Genomic DNA, 13691 nt, shown 5'->3' on the forward strand with positions numbered 1-13691 from the left:
TCTCTCTCCTAGAAGTACTCTTCTTTCAAGTCTCTTCCCATTTACAAAACTTTTTCATTTGACTCTCTGATTTAGGGGAAAAATATAAGTCTGCAGAACAAGTCATTAAACTTTGCAGCCTGTGCGTAAGGCTCACGCAGCTACTAGAATGGACAAAGGTTCAGCCGATCCTCTGTGTAGCAAGCTTCTTATCCTTAGGCAGAATACTGGGAGAGAAACTAAGATAAATGGGTTCTGTCTTTTCCAACTGGTTTTTATTGGAGAAATTTCCCTGCCAGCTTTATTATCGGCAATGCATCATTACCTGTGACATCAGGATTCTCTAATTTCAAAAGTACCCTTGTCGCAGTGAGGTGTGGAGCGCCTATGTAGTGTAATGATTTGCAATAGTTTTAATAATCTAATTAGAATTCCAAAGACATTGACAGAAATGGCATTAGTAACCATCATAAATCTCCCCTTCATTCCCATAGCTGTGATAAAATGCCATCCCACCTTTTGGGGAAGATTGTCTTTAGACAGAGTGAATGCTATAGAGCTTACCACACGTCCTCCCTCCTCCTTCAGGGGGACTCACACCAGTTGTCAGGGTGCGGTGGAACCAAGTAGACTTTGGGTTTAATTGTTCTGTCCTCATAATTGTTCGGTATTGCAGCAGGTCACAGTTAAAAAAAAAAAAAACAGGTGGAAAAAATAGGGTAAAGCAAAATACCCCACAGAGGAATTCATTTTAGGAATTTTAGAAAGTGTCTCCATTGCTTCTTCCTGGTTCCTGATCTTGGCCGCAGGAGAAAATCATGTTCATGAGGGCTCCATCCTCATGACAACGACTTTACAAAGATCTCAGCTAGGGTGTTAGGATTTCAGTGTACGAATTTGGGTGGGAGCACGAACATTCTGGATGTGGTAACGCATCAGCTGGCTTGTGGAGGCTTGCCACGATGCCTGAGATGTGCGTTTAACACTACTCATTAATTGGGAAGTCAGAGGAGACCTGCAAAAAATAGCTACCTAGACAGGAAGTTCGCTTGTTCAGCAAGATTATGTTGCTTCCTTACTCTACTAACCCAGAATTAGAACACTGAGGAAGCCAGGCCCAGGCCCACCCTCAGGGGCTTAGAAGGGAAGGGAAGTGATGCCTTCCTTTTTCCCTAGGTGCCCCCGTGTGTCACCCCTGACAGCCTGTGCTGGATCCTCTACTGCAGAGTCTATCCCTTGCTTACACCACAGGCATCTCTATCTTAGGCTTCAGCTGTCTGTTCAGACCTTGCTCCTTATAAAGTTCTTTGTTAATTATCCTGTTAAATCCCGAATCCTGCCACTCCCATCACCGTCTGTCACATCATCCCAGGTTTCTTTCTTCAAAGCACCTAATGTGTCTGAAATAACGTTACGTGTGTATGTACTCATCTCCTGACGACTTGAGCTTCAGGAAGGCTGGAAACCAGGTGTGTGTAGCTCATTGTCCCTGGCAAGTGTCAGCCTGGTAGACGTTAGCCAAATGGTGAAGTCAAATACAGACGTGAAAGTGACAGTGCAAAATGGAAAACTGCATGAAAGGGAGCACACTAATGCCCACTTGGGTTTCGCTTTGATTGGGAAGAGGAAGCAGTAGGCATATATCATCCTTCCAAAAGGGAATGGACGTTTGAAATAGTTAAAAAAAAAAAAAAAAAAAAAAAACTTTGGCTAGAATTAGAAGTATTCTCAGAGGAAGGTGCTATGAGGGATTTGTATGATCTGTTAATTTGAAAAGGCATAAATAATCGTGCCCTTCACAGCGTCTCTGGCTTGCAAATGATGATGGAGATGTGTAAAGGGAAAAATCAATATGGATTTCTGTTGCAGATCAGAAATGGCTTTTATTTCTTCAGCTCTGGGAGTCGTATCTTACAATGTTAATTTCTCATTAAATGCAGTCTTTTGTTAGGAAGAATCTTCTATACAGTGGTACTTCAGACAGCTCATGGGGGTGGACGTTTGGCCTACTGGGTAAGCTGCCACTTGGGACACCTGCGTTTCATATCAGAGTGCCTGAGTTCAGTATCTTGCTCTGCTCTCAATTCCAGCTTCCTGCTAATGTGAACCTTGGGAAGCAGCAGATGATAGGTCAAATAGTTGCGTCCCTGCCACCCATGTAGGAGACCTAGATTGAGTTCCTGGCTTCCAGTTTCTCCCAGGCCTCACCCTGGCTGTTGGGGACATTTGGGGAATGAACTAGCAGATGGGAGTGCCCTCTCTCCCACACCCCTTCTCTCTCTCCTTCTTTTTTTGTTCCTGGAAAATTTAGAATTTAAAGATGAATTTCCTTTGATGAAAAAAAACTTTTGAAGTCCATTCATGTACAGGGTCTTCAAAAATTCATGAAAATGCATATACGGAAAAATATGCACTGATTTCTAATTTTTTGGCAGCAAATGGAATTTATGTATGAACACCATTTTCTGCTCTTTGGGTGTTTCATCAGCTGAAATGGCAGTGAGTAATCTGATCACACCAGCCCACCATACTTGGGGGTTGCTCACTGTTGGCCTTGGTACAGCAGATACCAGAATGGAACTTGAAGTGCAAGGATAGTTTTTGGCAGGAAGGGACTGCCTAGGTAGTGGCAGGGAGTGTTAGGACGACAGTGTCGGGCTGACACCTCTGGAAAGAAAAAGGGACTCTCCCAGGAACTTCTTTATAGGCAGCTTTAAGGAAGGTTTGGCCAAGCCCTCAGCAGACTCAGGAGAAGGACTGCATTCCACAAGGTGGCCCAGTTCTCACTCGCCCACTGGGTCTAGATAGTGCATGGTGCATCCCAGGAAGAGTGGCCCCAGTGTGGATACTGGTGAGTCCCCAAGGTACTGCTTGTCACTGGAAAGAAGACCTCGGGGGTGTACTCCCGTGACTGGCAAAGAGCTTCCCCTCTTCCTTCCAGAAGGAAGCTGAAATGTTGTTCTTGACCACACTCCCCTCACTTTCACAGTGCGTAGAGCCTCTTCCAAACAGTGCTGGTTTGTTTTGTCCTCATTATTAAAGGCCTAATAGAAGTACTCCACAAGGGAAGGTGCAGAGTGCATGAAGGCGCCCTCATGGAGTGCCTTTGCACACTCTTGGGAAAGACACGGTTAAACAGGTAATGGCATTAAAGAGTGGGGAGAAGCAAACATTAACTCAGACATAGGGCTCTGGAGGTGTCTCAGACAAAGTGATCATTAAGGCTTAAAGAGTGTATCGATTGTCCAGGCAGAGAAGGAAGCTTAGAATTCAGGCCAGATGAGCGGAAATGAATGTGTGTGTCTGTAAGAGAGAATGTGGTCCATTTAAGGTTCTGATTCCTGTTGTCTGCAGTACTGGGGAGAGACGCTCTAGAAACTTCTTGGCCACATGACATCTTGTTTCTGATGTGTTCATTTTTCTATGTAATTTGTGTTCTTCACAAGCTGGAGAGACATGAAGAAATATGAATAGATTACAGTGAGGGTGATTTGCCACAGATTCAGTTCCTATGTGTCAATATCCATTGAGCAATAATTGGAAGCAATTAATTGTTCTATTTATCCTTCCACCAACACCTACTGGAGAGGACAGATTCAGGGGAGAATTTGGGAATGCTGTTGCTGCATTGATGTGGTCCTGTGCAGAGCTTTTTGTATGTGAGAAGCAGCACTTGGAAATAGTCATACCTAACATAAGTGGTGTTTCCTGTGAAGTTAGGCTAGTCTTCATTTGTTTACAACCCATCCCTTAAACACACATACACTACTGTATGTGATTTATTATGGAAATATAATCTTCCCTTGTAACTATCTTAGCCAATTTTTCAATGTTAAGAAAAATGCATTATGTCCTTTGTTTGTTAAAATGTGTTTATCTTTCCTTTCAAGTTTTGGGACTACGTTTTCAGAGTACCTACCCAAAGATACACACTTATTGTGTGTGTGTGTGTATGTGTGTATCCCTTCTAGCAGGCAGGCACTGAAACATGACCTCGTGCAAATCAGCTGAAAAAGATCGCTTTTCTGATTTAGGTTTTTGGTTTCTTTGAGAGGCAGAGGGAGACAGACAAATAGAGAATGTACACCTCCATCTGCCGGTTCACGCCCCAAATCCCTGCAGTGGCCAACCAGCATGAGAACCCCACCCAACTAGCAAGTACACAGCTACTTGGGCCATCACTCCCACCTCCCAGGGTCTGTATTAGCAGGAAACTGGAATCAGAGCAGAGCTGGGGCTTGAACCCAGACCCTTGCGTCCCAACCAGCGTCTTGACCATGATGCCCACCGCTGGTTTTCTCTGTCTGAACAGAGACTTGCTAGTGGTGGCTGCTCTGTAGTTGGGTGTCGTCCATTCGCTCCTCGTTGCCCACTGTCCCTGTCCCCTTCCCCTGACTGTGGTGCAGGAAGCCTTCTTTCTCCCTCTGAGGAAGTTTGGAGGTGGGGGTTAGAAACTGCCTCAGACTCCAGGAAATCTGCTGGTCAGAGGGAGTCAGCTGCTCTCCTCATCTTCCCTCCCGTGGTTCTTCCAAGAAGGCAATCAATGAAAAGACAAGAAAGTTATCACCTGTTAATGTCACAAAAGGAGGCTCTTGGAAGCTTTTCTGGCTAAAATTCAGCCACAGAAGTTGAGGCTAGGACAGGATCACAAGTATCCTCTCTGAGTGACTAGTTTATTCCTGGACTCACCTTGGGATGTTTTCCCCATCTTATCTCCTTGTCCTGGGACCTCATCCTCTCCTTAACAAACCTGTGGACCAAGTCCTAGAATAGCTCGAGTTGCAGCAGGCCTCCATCCAGCTCCCTACTAATGTGCTGAGAAAGCAGTGGAGAATGGCCCAAGTCCTTGGGCCCCTGCACCCATGTGTGAGACCCAGAAGTTTCTGGCTCCTGGCTTCAGATTGGCTCAGCTCTGGCCATTGCAGCCATTTAGAGTGAACCAGTAGATAGAAGACCTCTCTCTCTCTCTCTCTCTCTCTGTAAATCTTTCAAATAAATAAAATAATATTTTTAAAAAAGTTTGCTTGGACTATAGCCATACTTGTTTGTTTACATACTGTCTATGGCTGCTTTTGTTCTGTAAGAGTTCTGTAAGAGAATTCTGTAAGAGTAGTGACGTGAGATTGTCTGACATCATGCGTTTATTCTCTGGCTTGTTATGGAAGACAGTGGCCAACCTTGCCTCATCTCTTTGGTGGTTATTGTGGTAGTTCTGCCAGCAGTGTTGCCTTTACCTAGTCATTTAACTTGGGATCCTGTAAATACTCAGTTGTTTGCTTAGCATTTAGCAGACTTAAAAGAGATGGGCTTCAGTTTTGATCTTGCCCAGATCATCACGTAATCCAGATGGGTTTCAGCTGAACTAATGAGGATTCTGTTTTAATGGTGACCTTAAAGAAAGCAATCATTGCAATTATTTCCTTTGTTTTGAATGGGAAAACCAGTGCTATATTATCTACAGCTCACTGATAATTTTGAACATCATAACATGGAACAAAATTTCCTGTTTGAAGTGTGTGTTTCTAGCATTTAATTACATGGAACTTTCCTGAAGTGTGCTATAAATATGCAGCACTCTGGTCTTGGCTAATTGGCTCATGTCTTATATAGATTTGGGAAGAGCTGATGCTTATCTGAACACCTTTGATCTCAAAATCTTCTAAAAACAGGCACACTTAAGCCATTTCCACAGTTTCCTGGATTTTGGTGCATCAGATCCACCGCCATAGATGTGGGCTATTTCCATTTCTTTTATTAGAAGCCAGGAAACAGGATGGTGTTCAGCTTCTGTTGTATCACTAACATTGTTACTAACAATGATGGTGCACATAAAAGAACTTCAAAAGTGATTCCTTTTTGGCTAGATTCGAATTTGAGTCTGGTTCTCATTTGGCCATCCTACTTTCTCAGTATTTTATCATTTGACAGGATTATGGGAGTCCAGAAAAATGCCCCTTTCTCGGTTGTTTCAGTGGGATGAGATGAGCAGAGATAGCAACTCTGTTGTCTATTGCAAATGTTGCTTGCTAAAGTGCTTAGAGCTACGTTGCTAGATTTTCTTCCCCTGCTTCCTGGTGTGTTTGTGTGTCACCTTGGTTTAGGAGAGGCACTGTTGTGCAAGAGGAGAGACTCTGGGCTGGAATACTAGTGCTACTTGGTGAGTTCTACCCCCTGGGCAGATCACTTCCTCTCGCATGTGGCTCTGTGGCTGAGTTTGCTCAGCTGTACAATGAAATAAGAGTGGTACCAACCTTGCTGGTTTATCCTGAGGATTCAGTATCTTACTGTGTGTAAATGTGCCTAGCACAGGATAAGCACCCAGTGCTGGCTGCTACCCCTGCCTCCCCATCCCCACCGTCATCACCGTCATTGTTGTTACTTGTTGACTGGAGGCCGTGTGACAACAGGGAATGGTTGTGGAGCTCCGAGTCCTGCCTGCATCTCTACCTGGTGGTGGCAATGGACTCTCAGTTGTATGACTTAGTTGAGTCTCGTAAAGATGAAATGATGAAGATGAGAATGACAGTGGTGATTAGGGGTGGCCAGTCCTGTGGATATCAGGAGAAAGGGTAGTGGATAAAGAATCAGAAAGTGAGTGAAAGGAAGAAACATCTGCTTCTTATCAGCACCCCCACCCCCTGCCTGCCAACTGTGTACCTCTGCCTTGCCTGGATGGTCTCTACCATGTCATTTAATCCCAGCAGCAGCACAGTGATATTTTACTCCCATTTTGTGGATAAATAGAGTGAGATCTAGAGAGACTGGCTAATTTATCTTCTGCTCATACAGAATACCAAGGATTTGAACCTCATTATATTACATCCTGAAATACATTTTCTTTCTGCTGTGCTAGGCCCACATCTAAATTCCAGCATCAACTAACTTCCTGGTTATTGTCTAAGTCACTTAACTCTTGAGTCTCCCAGTTCCTCCTTTGCAAATTAGGTCACTGACAGAGTTTTAAAGAAGCTAAAATAAAGTAGTTGTGTCTGTTACAGCTACAAGAACCCTGTTGAGGGGCAGGGAGAGCAGTGCCACGGTTCAGTGGCAGTACTGGGCCTTTGTTGCTATCTGCTTGTAAAATTTAAATGTCACATTCATTTTCTTAATTGTTGACAAAAGACTGCAATCTTCGTATAGTTTCTCTTTGGAAACATTAATGTCAACATGCATTTCATTCCACCATCAACCCTTCAATCAAAATGCTGCTGTGCTTGGTCAACTGAAACCACTAATAACAGTCAAGGGAGCTGGATGCCTTTGAACCGTGCTGGGGTGGCTGTTTGATGACTCTTGAGCATGCCTGTCCAGGTGCTTGAATATGGGGGTCTAGTTAATCAGGTGGGCTCTCTCCCTCCCTCTCTTGCTCAGACTTCCCAACAGCCCTAGTTGTTCTAGCCATGATATGGGCCTCTGGGGTTTTCTCTGGACTGTGCCTGTGGGGAAGGCGAGGAGGTGTGCCTTTAATCCTCTGCCCACAGGTAGAAAGTGTTTCAGAGGCGAAAATAAGCTCCATGCATCCTGCCTCCCGGTGTAGTTTGCCCTATTCATGCTGGCATGACATTGCTTGTTTCGGTCCCTCTTAAATGCTCTGCCCTTCATATAGGAGCAGGGGTCAGCAAGCCTTCTGTGGCAGGGGACTGAGAGCAAGTATTTTGTTGGCCATGCACTCTCTGTTGCAACAGCTCAGCTCTGCAGCTGCCGTCTGAAAGCAGCCAGAGACAGCATGTAAACCGATGGGCGTGACTGTGTGACAGTAAAACTTCATCTGTAGAAATAGATATCTACAGATTTGGCCAGCTTGGGCATGTTTTGCCCACTTTTGACTTAAAGTCACTTAGGAATTAATTTGATAACTCTATTTCAGACATGCATCAAAAGACCTACTGAATGAAGCGTTATGTTGGGTACTGGGCATACAGTTGGGTGACATCTTGCTGGGAACAGAGCCTTCCAGCCTGCTCAAGAGACCAATAGTAGGGTTTCACAGAGTGTAAGCGAGACACAGGTGTGTTCAGCCCATGTCCTTGGTGAATTCTCAGCCTCATCAGGTTGTTGATACCAGCTTCTCAGGCTTAGGAAGCCTTGTGTAAAGGAAGGCCACAGGAATCCCTGGTTGAGTTTCTGTACCCTGCTTATGAGGTGGTCGACGGAAGGGAACCACAGCACATCCTGTAGTGTGGAATGGAGTTGGAGACAAGGAAACAGAGGCTGTCAGGATAAACAGAGCATGAGTGGGTCAATGCTGCTGCCCACCATGGCCCCGTGAGAATCCCTCTCTGTGGTTCACATAGAACAACTGAGCCTGCAGCTTGTGTGAGACTCTGAAAGCTGATGGGGCCCTGGGTTGTGAATCCTGTTGAATCATATAAATATGCTAGTTCATCAGTTCTGGGTCTCATTTCTTAATATTTCAACAACTCAAATCATGATGCCTCTTTGCAGTGAAACCATGTCATTGTTCAGTTAGCAACATGTTGCCTTTATTAGTGTGCTAGAAGTAATGATGCATTGCTGAGTGATGGCGACATAGATGTACTAGGATTTATGGGGTATTTAAAATACACCAACTGCTGCTGGGCTTGTCTGTTTTCTTTTTACATGATTGTTAGCCACCTACTATATATCCTGGGATGTATTTTAGATGCTGGATATATTGTTCAGGCAAGATCGCTGGTCTTGTGCAACAGTCAGCTGTTGGGAAAGACAGACAGGAAACAAGTGAACAGATGTTTGGAAGGAAATGAAAGAAGTGTGATATATGAGGGGGTAACAGCAGAGGAGACTTCAACATCTATGCATAATGTACTAAGATAGGGTAATCAGGCAGGCAGACAGTGACTTTTAAAAAAATATTTATTTGAAAGGCAGAGTGAGTTCTTCGGTCTTGTGTGGGTTTCCTCACCTGATCTCATTTCCATCATCAGCTGCAGATAGAGAACAGAGTACTTGAGGATCAAGAATGGGGAAGTACACAGGGCCCAGTGCCTGGCATCTGGAGACCCAGATTCCCTCTCCATGGTCCTGGGTGGATTCAGTCCTTCTCTTTCCCTCTCGGAGCCTTGTTTTACTCAATGGTAATATAACGTGGGACTCCCACTCTAGGAGAGTCTTTAAACTCAGCCATTCCCTGGGGTTTCTGGGTGACTTCCTAGGATTACCGGGTCATAACTTTCCATCTCATGCTTGTTTTTTAAACTCATTGATCTTGGGGCCGGCACTGTGGCATGGCTGGTTAAGCCGCAACCTTCCGTGCCAGCATCCCTTGTGAGTGCCGGTTCTGGTCCTGGCTACTCCACTTCTGATCCTGGTCCCAGCTGATGCACCTGGGAAGGCACTGGAGGATGGCCCTAGTGCTTGGGCCCCTGCACCCATGTGGGAGACCCAGAGGAAGCTCCTGGCATCATTCTGGCCCAGCTCCAGCCTTTGCAGCCTTCTGGGGAGTGAACCAGCAGGTGTAAAATCAGTCTCTCCCTCTCTCTCTCTCTCTGTAACTCTGCCTTTCATTTAAATCTTTTTAAAAATAAAATAAATAAAATATGAATAAATCTTTTAAAATACAAAAAAACACCCCTTTGTTCTTGAAGCTTTGAAGACAGCTGCACCTTGTAGACAAGATAGCCCTGTGGCCATGCTTTGTCCTTCCCTTGCATCATCCCAATTAACAGTGCGGAGGTTGCGGCCTGTGATAATCCACATTCGGTACTGCAGAAAGGGTGTTAACTGCTTAAATGTAGATCAAAACATCAACTCAGGAGTCCCCCAAGAGCGCCCGCTACTGCTGTCTTTATTATAATCTACTACTTCCTAACCTTCTGGATGCCACACTCTAAAAACCTGTGGATTCCATCTCCCACCTCCCTGTAACCTCCCTGTAACCCCCATGCCCTGTCTTGCTTCCTGACTTCCCATTCCTCTGTCAGCACTTGCAGGTCCTCTTGCTACCACCCTTCAGACCGAGACTACGGATCCAGACTTAACCCCAAGCTGGTGGCTGCATATCTGATATTTCATTCTACCGTGTGGCCTCCCCACAGTCTTCTTGTAAAAAGGTTTTATGTTTATTTATTTGAAGAGAAGAGTGGCAGAGAGAAAGGGAGACAGAGGGAGGGAGATTTGTCACCTGCTGGCTTCACTTTGCCAGTGGTTGCCACAGCCTTTTCTGGGCCAGGATGAAGAAAGGAGGTTGGAACTCCACTGAGGTCTCCCACATGGGTGACAGGGGTCCAAGTAGTTGGGGCCATCTTCTGCCACATTCCTAGGCATATTACCAGGGAGCTGGATGCGAAGTGGGCTCTCGGGAACCTGCACTTCTGTATGGGATGTTTGCATTGCAAGATGTGGCTTAACCCGTTGCACCACAATACTGGCACCTCCCCCAATAAGTTTTAACCAAACTACAGATTGTACATCCCCAGCAGCTGATTCTCACCCTCTTCTCCCTTGCACCTGCTGAATTCAGGGCTACTGAACTTTTTCTTCTGCTTTCCCCCTTGTTCACTTCACTCCAGCCATATCCCAACCAGTGCCTTTGTGCTGGCTTTTGTCTGCCTGGAATGTTTATATCCCCAAGGTTCACTTTCTGACCGCTTCCAGGTTTGAAACTAAATGCTTCTTTCTCAAAAAGTGTGTCCTTGAAACTGTCATGTTCAAAACAGTTATTAGGGCCACCATTAAAGCGGTACAGCGAGTTCAGCCGCTGCCTGCATCCCCGCATCCGATATGGGTACCAGTTCGAGTCCTGGCTGCTCCATTTTTGATCCAACTCCTGTTAATACATCTGGGAAGGCAGCAGATGATAACCCACGTGCTTGTTCCCCTGTCACCCATGTGGGAGACTCGGATGCAGTTCCAGGCTCCTGGCTTCAGCCTAGCTCAGCCCTGGTCATTGCAGGCATTTGGGGAGTTATCCAGCAGATGCAAATAATTTCTCTCTCTCTCGCTCTCTTTCTCTCTTTCCCTTTCTCTTTCCCTCCTTCACACTCTCCCTCCCTCCCCCTTCTTTCTGTCTATCCCTCTTTACTTGTAATTCTGCCTTTCAAATGCATAAACAAATCTTTTTTTTAAAAGTGGTCAAGGTAGACCTCATAGAGGAAATGAGTCATCCGAATAGGTCTAACTTGTGAGCAGCTGAAGAACATTTGGTCTGCTACAAGACCAAAGCTAAGCAGTGAAGAAGTGTTTCATGCAGTGTGACGAGCCTGTGCAGAGGCCCTGTGGTGTAGCATGACAAAGAGACCAGTGTGGCTATGTCAAAGAATCAAAAGTTGGTCATGGATGTGGCTGCAGAGCGTTAGGAGCCCACGGATAGAGTCCTTGGAGACATTGGTCATTTGAGGGGGACCAGCAGAGCAGCACAATATTAAAAAGGCAGCTCTCAGCCCAGACCTACTCCATCCGAACCTGCATTTCCACAAGCATCCCAGGTGATTTGCAGACACGTTACAGTTTCAGCACCACTGTCCTAAGTCTTCCTCCACTTACAGAGTGACGTCCTGCCCCATTCCTTCCTTCCCAACGTGAAGCAAAGGGCCAGTCCTGCCCCAGAGATCTTAAGCTTTAGGGAAATATTAATTGCTTTTTCTTTAAAAATAGTTTCAGGAAGCCCTAAGGAAACAAATCAGTTGTTGGGGTAAAACCAGAAGGTTGGACTCACAGACATTGCCCTAAAATTAGTTATTCCATGGGTTGGCATTGTGGCACAGTGGGTTGGGCCACTGCCTGCAGTGCCAGCATCCTATATGGGCACTGGTTCGAATCCTGGCTACTCTACTTCCAACCCAGGTCCCTGCTAATGCACCTGGGAGAGCAGTGAAAGATGGCCCAGGTGCTTGGGCCCCTGCATTCATGTGGGAGGCCTGGAAGAAGCTCCTGCTTCTTGGCTTTGGCTTGGCTTTGGCTTGGCCTAGCTCTGGCCATTGCAGCCATTGGGGAGTTAACCAGCAGATGGATGACCTCCCCTCTCTCTCTTTCTCTCTCTTTCTCTTTCACTGCCTCTTTCTCTCTCTCTCTCTGCCTCTGCCTCTCAATAACAATAAAATAAATTTTAAAAAGATTTATTTATTTATTTGAAAGGCAAATTTACAGGGAGAGAAGAAAGCACACGCACACACACACACACATAGAGAGGTCTTCCTCGTTTACTCCTCAAATGGCTGCAATGACTAGAGCTGGGCTGATCCGAAGCTAGGAGCCAGGAACATCTTTCAGATCTCCCACATGGATGCAGGACTTGGGCCATCTTCCACTGCTTTCCCAGGCCATAGCAGAGAACTGGGTTGGAAGTGGAGCAGCTAGGACTCGAACCGGTGCCAATCTGGAATGCCGGCACTGCAAGTGGTGGCTTTACCTGCTGTGCACAGCGCCGGCCCCAAATAAATCTTTTTTTTTTTTAATGGCCCCAACAGCCAGGGCTGGACAGGCTGAAGCCAGGAGCCTGGAACTCCATCAGAGTCTACTACATTGGTAATAGGGGCCCAACCTCTTGGGCCATCTTCTGCTGCTTTCCCAGGCACATTAGCGGGGAGCTGCATTGAAAGTGTAGCAGCTAGGACTCTAGTCGTCACGCGTATGGGGTGTTGGTGTTGCAGGTAGTAGATTACCTTGCTACTCCATATCGCCAGCCCCAATACAGGTTTTCTTCACTAAGAAACAACCATATTCTGTCCGTTTGTTCCAGCATAATAGTTTTTTGCCTCTTTGTGTGTGTGTGCATATTCTTTATCCTCCAATTCTTGATTCCTGCTCAGGTTTCTCCTATGTAGGTTGGTGGTTCAGCATATTTTATAAAGAGCTTTCCTTTTTCCTATATAACTGAAGCATTGAAAATATTAGGTTATTAACACACGGAAAAATGCAATCAATCAAATGATTATCATCTAATGTTTTAATGATCACATTTTTAATCCAATTATGCATGTTTGAATCTTTCAAATTTTCTTTAATTAAAAATTGCCTCCTGGCACTGCTATCAGAAATAAGAAATTGAACAGAATCAGCCAGATATAATTTAATGTTGAAAGGAACTTGCAAGGGTAACTGGGCTGCTCTGGGTTTAATGGTTGACCATGACTTTAAAGGCCTCATACAAAATTTCCTAATTGATAAGAAAAATTTAATCATCTTCAGATATACTCCGTTTGCATTCAAATAGGGTATTTCTTTTTCTAAATAAACTTCCTCTAACTGATTATTCATATTGTCGTTCAAAATGCTTAAAAATGAAAGAGTTGGGTGAAATGTAGACTACTTAATACAGTGTGTATTTAATATAAAAGTCATACATTATTCATTTTTGCAATTTGAATAACTTTGAATTTAGCATCCCTGTTCCTCATCTTTTTCTTTGATGAACAATTAATTATTAAAATATAATATTGTCTGCATACAGCACCCAGAATCCTTGAAAGTGGAGTATGAGACTCGTTCCTTTTCAATTCTTTTATCTAGTAGTGCACAGTACCTGCTTATTATGGTATAATGGAATGAATGGTAGTGTAAGTCGTGTTTGAAATATTTTTCTCAACCAGTAAGTGGCTGGGATAGGAATGTTTTGAATTCAATTTACTAATTAGGATAACGGTTGGAGACAGAGTGCTCTGATCGAGATGGGTCTGGAGTCACACTACCCTTTTATAAAAAGATTTATTTAACAAGCACTTACATGCTCTTGTTCTCTACCAGGCACTCTCCTAAGCCCTTACATAATGTTA

General features: G+C 44.8%; 1 protein-coding gene across 3 annotated transcripts in view; it reads left to right on the forward strand.

Moving 5' to 3' along the window:
* The window catches only part of PTPRG (protein tyrosine phosphatase receptor type G), a 777325-nt gene that overhangs the window by 601525 nt on the left and 162109 nt on the right, over nt 1–13691 (forward strand). The window lies entirely within an intron of this gene.

Source organism: Lepus europaeus, chromosome 9 (genome assembly GCF_033115175.1).
Source record: "Lepus europaeus isolate LE1 chromosome 9, mLepTim1.pri, whole genome shotgun sequence".
Classification (NCBI taxonomy): Eukaryota; Metazoa; Chordata; class Mammalia; order Lagomorpha; family Leporidae; genus Lepus; species Lepus europaeus.